Source organism: Egretta garzetta, unplaced genomic scaffold (assembly GCF_000687185.1).
Source record: "Egretta garzetta isolate BGI_Z169 unplaced genomic scaffold, ASM68718v1 scaffold448, whole genome shotgun sequence".
NCBI lineage: Eukaryota > Metazoa > Chordata > Aves > Pelecaniformes > Ardeidae > Egretta > Egretta garzetta.
This window is the reverse complement of record NW_009260497.1, coordinates 216,833-225,447: the sequence shown is the minus strand read 5'-3', so window position 1 is coordinate 225,447 and position 8,615 is coordinate 216,833.

The window sequence follows — 8,615 nt, the reverse complement described above, 5'->3', positions numbered from 1 at the left end:
CATTGGAGCAATGTGCTTTATTTTGTACACTGTAACTTGAGAATCCTTTTTCTCTTCCTGTGTAATTGCAATAAGGTAATTTCTATAAAAAGGCTTTTTACAATGTGTTATTGTGCACGCTCATTAAAAATGGTGATTGCACCTTGTTTTGTTTATATATAAATTCTGTTATGTCCCCAGATGTGCAATAAATGCCAGCATCTAATGATTAACTGTAACAACTGCATGCAACATCTACAGTGGTCGTTTCTCAGTCAGTTTGGTCCTGTCCACTTGACTTCATACCAGGAGTGACAAAAGAGCTGCCCAATTAATTTAAATGTATGTTGAGAAATCTTTTAAAGTGCAAGTCACAATGAAGTTATCCTATTTTTTTTCTTAGTGTCCTGGAAACCAAGGCAAAGTGCCTGCACGGGGGGAGAGTGAAGTCCCCTTTTGTGCTTTAAACCACACGCTCTTACAGTTGATACTGGATGTATTTTACTTCTGTGCATCTGTGGACAGTTAAAGCACCACAAGATGCAATGTTTCTCTATTGAGAACTACATTTGAGATACACTTAACATTTCTACATATTCTCTTGTGCATAGATCTTCCTCAGGCTAGTGTTTTGTCTCAGTAAAAGTGTTTTCTAGCATGTTTACAAAAAAAGACAAATATGCTGTTCAGCTGGTGTGTTGGAACTGCTGTGTACCAGTTCTGTCCATCCCCTGTGTTCTTCTCCTCTGTTGTATTACTAACCTGTAGCCTTCTCCAAGAGACTTAGCTGAGGTGATAAAAACCCAAACCCTAACCTAGTATGCTAAATTTCTGTTACTAGAGGGATCCTTTAACTGGTAAAGGAATTAGTCTGTAATATTGCCAAAAATTTATTTTCCACCTGTGAAACAGGCCCCAGTCTCTGAGAGGAAACACTAACTAATTAATTCTTGCTTTAAGTGCAAAATTAAACTGACTTTCCCCATAGAATCACAACTGGTGTCTCTAGCAATAGCACACACTCTGCTGCTAGAGCTGTTGCTCCTTGCCTAGCAGCTGTCTGTGATTCGGCACAGAGGTGATTGTATCGTATTCCTACCAGTCCGCAATTTTAGTCATTGCAGATACACAAATAGATCTGGTACTTACCTTCTCCAGCTTGTGACAGATTTCAGCTGTCATATTTTATTTCAACTATTGTAATTGTGCCTAAATATGTCACACTTGGTTGGCACGTATATACTATATTTCCTCTCACCTTGCTGTAAGAATACCAAACCATGCCTCCTCAGGCTGTCCCTGTGTGAATCCCTGCCAGAACACCCCAGAGCTGCCAGTGCTGGGATCGGATCTCCAAGCAGGCACCTCCTTGCCTGCACTAAAGGCAGAACCCAGCCAGTGAATAGATAACTTGTACATGCACACGCACACTGTTAGCCTGGTGTATTTTGTACATAGAGATGCTAGCACAATGGAACGTTAATCCCTAGGTGATACCTCTTAAGTGCTACTGTTAATAACCAAATAATTGGCTGATCACTACAATGCGGCTTCAACTTTTCCAGGAGCCTTTGAAGCGTAACACCTGCCTCCCGCTGCCCAGGTGGGATATACTGCTGCCTTGTTGAGGTTAGTAACTTTCTCCTCAGGATGAAAATCTGAAAGAGAGGAAGTTTTCAGTTATACTGGCTGTGGAGATATATTCTCTTTTTCTTGAACAAAGCTGCTGTTTTATTCAGATGCATATACACACCCCAGGATCCTGGATTTGATATTTGGGAAACTTCTGGATGCCCAGCTTATTACCTCGCAGTGCCTTTGCTAACTTCTATTCCATAATAAAAGATGTAAGCAGGGAGCACTCTAACTAAACCGGGATAAGACTCTTTCAATGCAACAAGCACGTAAGAGCGGCTCTGTTCAACACCAGGGCGTTTGAATCGCATCTCCATCATCACTGTAACCCTGAGGGGAAAAGCTTTACTGAGGATGATTCCACAAAGGCCCAAATGTAGAAGAAATCAGGAAATGATTGATTGCAGAAACCAACATAGGATGGAAGTCTCACAACCACTAATTGTAACCAGCTCTGTTTGCTCTTTACCTGAGAGAACCAAGGCAAAGCAGCTCACCTCTTTGCTATCTGGGTCCAGAGTGGTCTTTTAGTTTGATAAAATTTTACACCTCTCCAAAGACGAAGATTCCTCAAAGGAACAAGAAGAACCTGACCCCGTTCTAGGCTGAAATTGAACCTTTATGGTACTTCAGCATTGCTAGCTTTTAACTCCCTAAGTGGCAGTATTGGAATGTCCAGTTTGTCAATCATGTAAAGTCTCATTCCAGAATAATTTAGTGATTGTCTCTTTAAGGTTTTAACCTGGGATAGCCCTGACACCTCCAAGAAAAGAAGCTTTCCTAGTGCTGTACAGAACAAGATAATAATACAGGTTGGAAGGGACCTCTGTAGGTCTCTATTCCACCTCCTCACTGAGAGGCAGCCAGCTTCAAAGTTAGAGCAAGTTTCTCAGGACCTCATCTACCTGAGTTTTGAAAAATGCCCGTAGATGGTGATTCTACAGCCTCTCTACGTAGTACATTTCTTCCTCCTCTCCTCCCTATGGGAGTTCAGTGTGACATCCTTTTCCAGGAAAGATGTATATTCCCAGGAATGCATGATTTCTTTTTCACACAAGGAGGGAGTTAGACAAAGGACTCGAGGACTTTCCAGCTGAGCAAGTGACACCCTGTTCTCAAGCACCGGGTGTGTGTTCAGATGCAGATGCAGCCCATGATGGAATGTGAAGAGCTGGTACTCCAGCAACCCTTGGTGCATCGCTCCTTTGGTTTGGCATTTCTGTTCTCACTAGGTCATACCCCCCTGAGCTGCCTTCTGCTGTTCCTGCTCTCTCTATCCACCCACCACTTCAGGATCTTCCCTCTTTCTCCTCATATGCCTTTGGCAGAGGAGCTTTAACTCAACCCATCAAATCAATTCAGACTTCCATCTCACACCACACACCAGTCTGCCTGAATCAGTGCCTTTTTTTTTTTTTTTTTGTAAGTCAGTATCCTGAGCCTGCTAAAAATCACCTTTTCAGGATTTTGAACTGAGAAAGGAGCTCATAGCTGCTCTGCTGAGCCCTTTGGCCCCCCAAGGCCCTCTCTTTTACAAACAGAGGTTCACTGCTGTTGTGACAAAGCAGAGTGATTCGAAACCCAATTCACGCTTTCTAGTAGGTCAACACAACCAGCTAATCGAAGGGGAAAAAAAAAAAAAACCAACCACAGCTTACAGCAAATGTTTTGCCTTATATGTGAATATAAGGACAAGCTATAGCAGCCACTGCTAGCACGGTATCAGTGCAAAACTTGCAGTAATTTGTCTCCAGGAGTAGAAATCCATTCTCTCTCACTAATACATGTGACAAGAAAAGTAATTCAGCAGCCACAGATGCATTAGCAAAGGAGGTATTCCACACCACAGTTGTGACTTAGCCCTGTCCACAGCTTCTCTGGATGGAAGGTTTCTAAACTGCAATATAACTGCAAAATAAGCAAGGTAAATTTGGGAACTCCTGTCCTACTTCTTAGCTTGTCTTTCTGGGATAGTCAAAACGTAAGAAGACAAGGATGTTGGTGAATACAGATACCAGAACCTGCTCAGCTGCAACGCACACCAGCTTCAGAGGTCAGCAAGCTCTCTAGCATGAAGTGACCCAAGAATCACAGCACAGAAAACTTACACGAGTCCACTTCGCTCTGACTGCCTCCCATCTCCAACTGTCAATGCCACTTTAGATGTTGCATATGTTTAAAGACAGAGCATGCATTTTTTCTGTGTAAATCCAGCTCAGAGCGAAGTCTGTTATGAGCTGGATTTCTTTTTCCTTACATGTAGTCAGAAGAGTAAAATTCAGCTTTGCATGATAAAAAAAAAATAAAAAAGTGTTTGTTTTCTCTAGTCTGCTTTTGTCTAGCAAAATTAAGTCCTGTGTCCTTACAAAACCCTTGCTTTTTATTTTCATATTCACAAATATTCTTTCTCTGCAGTACTAAGATATGGCTCAATACAACCACGTGCAATTGCTGGAATGGTACTAGCTTGATTCCGCACCCCTCCCCCCCCGCCCCTAAAATCTCAGTAGTAATTGCTACATTACAGTTTTTGTCAGGAAAACCCAGGCACTGACATAGCTCCCCTTCTGCCTGTCTGCCACCACGTGGCAGTGTTGCAAAACCGACATGGACAGCAAAAAAAAGAAATTCCAGTCAGTCTCAGGTTTACAGAAAACCTTCCTGCTCTCCTGAACTAAGGATTTAAGAAAGCTGACTTGAGATACTCTAACCAAGTTACTAGGCTTTAGTTTCCAAAAGAAAATATGCCTGAAAGGGGAAAGAAAGAAAAACAAAAGAAAAAAAAAAAGAGGTCACTGAAGTGTCATTTTAATGGTATGTATTTTTGGAGTACGGTTTTTCTAAATCACAGCATCTTAGGTCTATGCAATCAAAACTGAACCTCAGTGAAGAGCATGAGCCACTGTAAGAAAAACATGTCAACAGTGCTTACCCTTCCATTCTAATCTTTTCTTTGTATCACGAGGTGATGGTCTTAGAAACTGAGTATTTAATAATAAAGGTTCTCATACTTTGTAAAAGTAGTTTGGAGAGATTTTGTGCCAGCATGGTTTTATCTTTGTATTTTTACTTTGTATTTTCTTCTTTTTTGGCAAATAAAGGACTTTGAATTTAAAACGTAGAACCTGTCTTGTAGCGGTGGGGCAGTGTGTTACTGGTTTGACTTAATCTCCAGCTGCTGTCCCAAAGTTGCCTCCCTGCCGCTGCTAAGCTCATGCCATCCAGTTACCTGGCAGCAAGCCTGCCAAAGCTAAAATTCCAGGCTTTCTTCTCAAAAATACTGGGAAAGAGAAGCAATCCTACCACTTACCTTCCTCACACCTTCATCCCTCAATACGGAGCACTATGCATGTGCTGACTTACCATATGCCAAGCTCCCTCATTTTAACTCATCCGGAAAACAGACATCTCCTGGATCTTCTGTAAGGGGAATAAAGGAGAAAAAAAAAAAAAAAAGGTAATGCCTTTTCTAACTTCATTATATGCAAATGCTCAAGCAGAATCACTGCATTATCTTAACTACTTCCATCTGTGCAACCCACAGATCAGCGTTCCCCCCACATGCCTAAATCTATATAGCATAGTCACTTTTAGGTGGGGACCTCTGGGTTTCTTTAAAATACTAACGTCACTTCCACTTGAAAAATTAAATAATTAAGACCAGACAAGATGTGCTTGCGATGTTATTGGTACTACGTTAAATAGCATTGTATACCTTTTTAGAGTGAATTTAATCTGCTATGCCAAATACCTGGAATGATTCTAATGTAGAAAGCTCCTCTTTCTTGTTGTTTTCCTTCTCAGAAGGTTAGTCAGCAATCAAAAGCTTATTTATAAAGATCATTTGTATAAAAATTAAATACATAAAAAATGTTGGGGGGGTGTATGCTTCTTGCATAAAGTAGAAAGATGCTTTTATTCTGGATCACCCCAGAATCTTTGCACGACTGATATGCCACACCTGTATGATCTTTTTCTTGGAAGTCTATCGGAGTTCCACTGAACAAGCAGCTCCTTGCTGTGCCAGAAGTACCTGCCCTGGAAAGCAGGATTTTCAGGTGTTATTTCAGACTGCTGGTACGCTGTAACTCTACAGGTTTTTTTTCTGACAATACCAAATTTTATGGCAGTTGCGGGGGGGCAGCCTCTAAGACGTAACGATGACATGAATGGAAGCAGCTGCGCAAGACGACATCTGTTACCCGCCTCCTTCATTTGTGATAACATTTTAAAACTTGTATGCACATACAAGAACATCTGCAGGGATGTCAAGGGAAACAGAAGCGCCTGTTGTGGCCCCACTGCTCACAGGCACGCTACCCTAGGGTTGGACAAGCCAGAGGGCAGCATCACCTGCACGAATGAACCCCAAGAAGAGCAGCAGGCTCAGTGCAACCCAAGCGTTCATTTCCAGCTTTGTTTCCCTGTCCCCTCAGGGATTTAATCCCAACCAGTGATTTCACTCATGCAGGATATGTGAAAGATCCTTTCCACTCCAAATGGAAGTTTAGATGTCTTCTCTTTTGAAAAAGAGCATCTTCCACATGTTCATATCTGGATGGTCAAAAGCACTAGACTAATTTTGTACTGCTACACGTGATGGAAAGTCCACCCCTTCCCGAAGGAGCTCTGTTCTTTCCATCTTTGCAACATGTTTTCAGACAGGAGGACTCCCGCAGCGAAACAACAGCTTTACAAATTACAGGACTTTATTATAAGTTTGGAAGTTAATCCCTGTCTTCAAGAGGATTAAGAAGAAAGCTGAAATATCAGGCACTTCCTATATGAAGAGAAATCCCCAAGTAGCTTCCTCTCTCCTAACACTGAGAACGGTTCCCCAAATCCACAGTACCACAGGAGGAATGCCTGGTCGATGGCAGCTGGGGAACTCCCACCAGCCCAGCCCAGCCTGGGCTAAGCTGGAGCTAAAATGATTCCTAGGACTGCTGTGCACCAGCAATTCCCCAGTGCTTCCCTGCAGAGGGCCAGCAGGGAGCAAGCTGTTGCCATGGGCTGCATTGGACTGAGTTTTCACCCAACTCTTTTTGACTACAACCAAGGCTGGAAGGTCGCAGAACGCTGCTCGTACAGCTACGGAATGGAAACTGATGCTTTTCAAACTAGAACCACTACAATTATTTTCAGCAACATTATGATCCCTTCCATTGCTCAGCTTATTCAAGAACAACTAGCCAGGAGGTTAAGAAAACCAAACCAAGCCAACCCTAATTTAAACAATTACAGAATTAGTCATCAACGGACTAAGTAGTGTTTAGGCAATAAGCTCAACATATGCCACACTGATGCCCTTAGCAGTTGCAAAATAGAATTAGAAAACTAACATTTATTAAATCAATTTGAATTTTAATATACATTTCAAGAACGTGGCAGCATAAAAGGAAATGTTTTTAGAAACAACCTGAATCTACCAGTTGCAATTTTTACATTAGTGATCAGGGCTCTCCTGTCGACTGTTCCAAAACACACTCGACTTAAGTCTCCAACTTTTGGTACCATATTTAATTCAGCAGTGAGATAGATAGTAAAGATTCCAAATACTCCCACGTTTCTGGAGCAAAGGTACTATGTATTTAATTTAATGAAAGTCCTAGTAAATGTACCATCAACAGTCTCAGCAAAACTTAACAGCTCTGCAAAAGCATTCAGAAACAACCCATGCTGTGCAGTTCACGCCCCTTAAATCAGACTCTCGTTTGGCTACTTTTCTTACACGTAGTGGACTAATAAACAGATTTACATTAGTAGGTCACGATCAAACCACCAGATTAGAAAATGGAAGGATCCTCTTGGGTCAACACAAAAATCACATACAAGTTTAACTAAATACATTTTAATAGGACATCGTTAAATCTCATGAGGGCTAAAAAACACAGATCTTAGGTACTTGGGTTGGCAAATAAAGACAAGAATACTAAGAAGCATTTTCCACCATTTACTCATTATCAAAAATATTTTTCAACTCTTCTTGCAAAACAAAAACAAAAAAGTACAGACTGGACACATACATCACATTTTTCTTCCTATGGCTTTAACCCCCCACCCTACCCACCCCACAAAAAAAGACGGGGGGAGAAACAAACCAAAACCAACAAAAAGATCTGACCACATTCACAGAAAATGACACCATGGTACACTACAAAACAAAAGGAGGTGTCATTTGTGTCCAAAGGTTTTTGCTTATTTCTTAGGTGAGGAACCATCATTGTACATGCTTTGTGCCAAATCAAAATATACCTGACATTAGGTCAAAAAGCGCTGCAGCGTTCATTGGATGAACAAGAGGAAAGATGGAAGCAGTAAAGTAACTCAAAAAATTGACATACTATTTAACATGCCGTTGAAATGGGAATTGCCTTTAAAATCAGAAGGTAATGTTTTGTGTTCTAGTCAGCCCATGCTTAATTTGTGCTGTATCATTCAAAGAGGACAAATTTTTGCTTTCACAAAGTAATGTGACTTTTTTAGGCTGCCAATGAAGCCCTAAATGCAAGACTTCAGTCCTTCCACTTCTACTCTTTATTTAGGGATTACGCTGAAATAAACCACTTTTGCTTAAAGCTGATTTCCTACAGAGGTGCTTTCATTGTAGAAGTTTCCGAGATAGGCTCTTTGACAACTTTGTGTTACTTTTCCATTTTAGAGCCTTTCAGCCCAGGCTGAAAAGCACTGACCTTTGAAAGCTACTTTCAACCCATTAGCGAAAAATGAGACAGATTCTGGGTGGAGAGAGTTCTGTAGCTGATTCTGTCTAACAAACATCCAAAATACTTGACCTTAGATAGCCATCGATCCTCTGCCCCAGCTGAAAGACACCTCTCAGCAAAGAGCTACCCTCTTGGGGATAGGTCCCAGGCCCGTTGTGGTACAAACTTAATCAAACACACACACAACCTCCCAACAGTGATAACTGCTGTGGAAGTCTCTCTGTATCCCTGGCACTGATCGGCAGAAGGGGTGGGGGGGAAGTAGCCAAGGAGTCT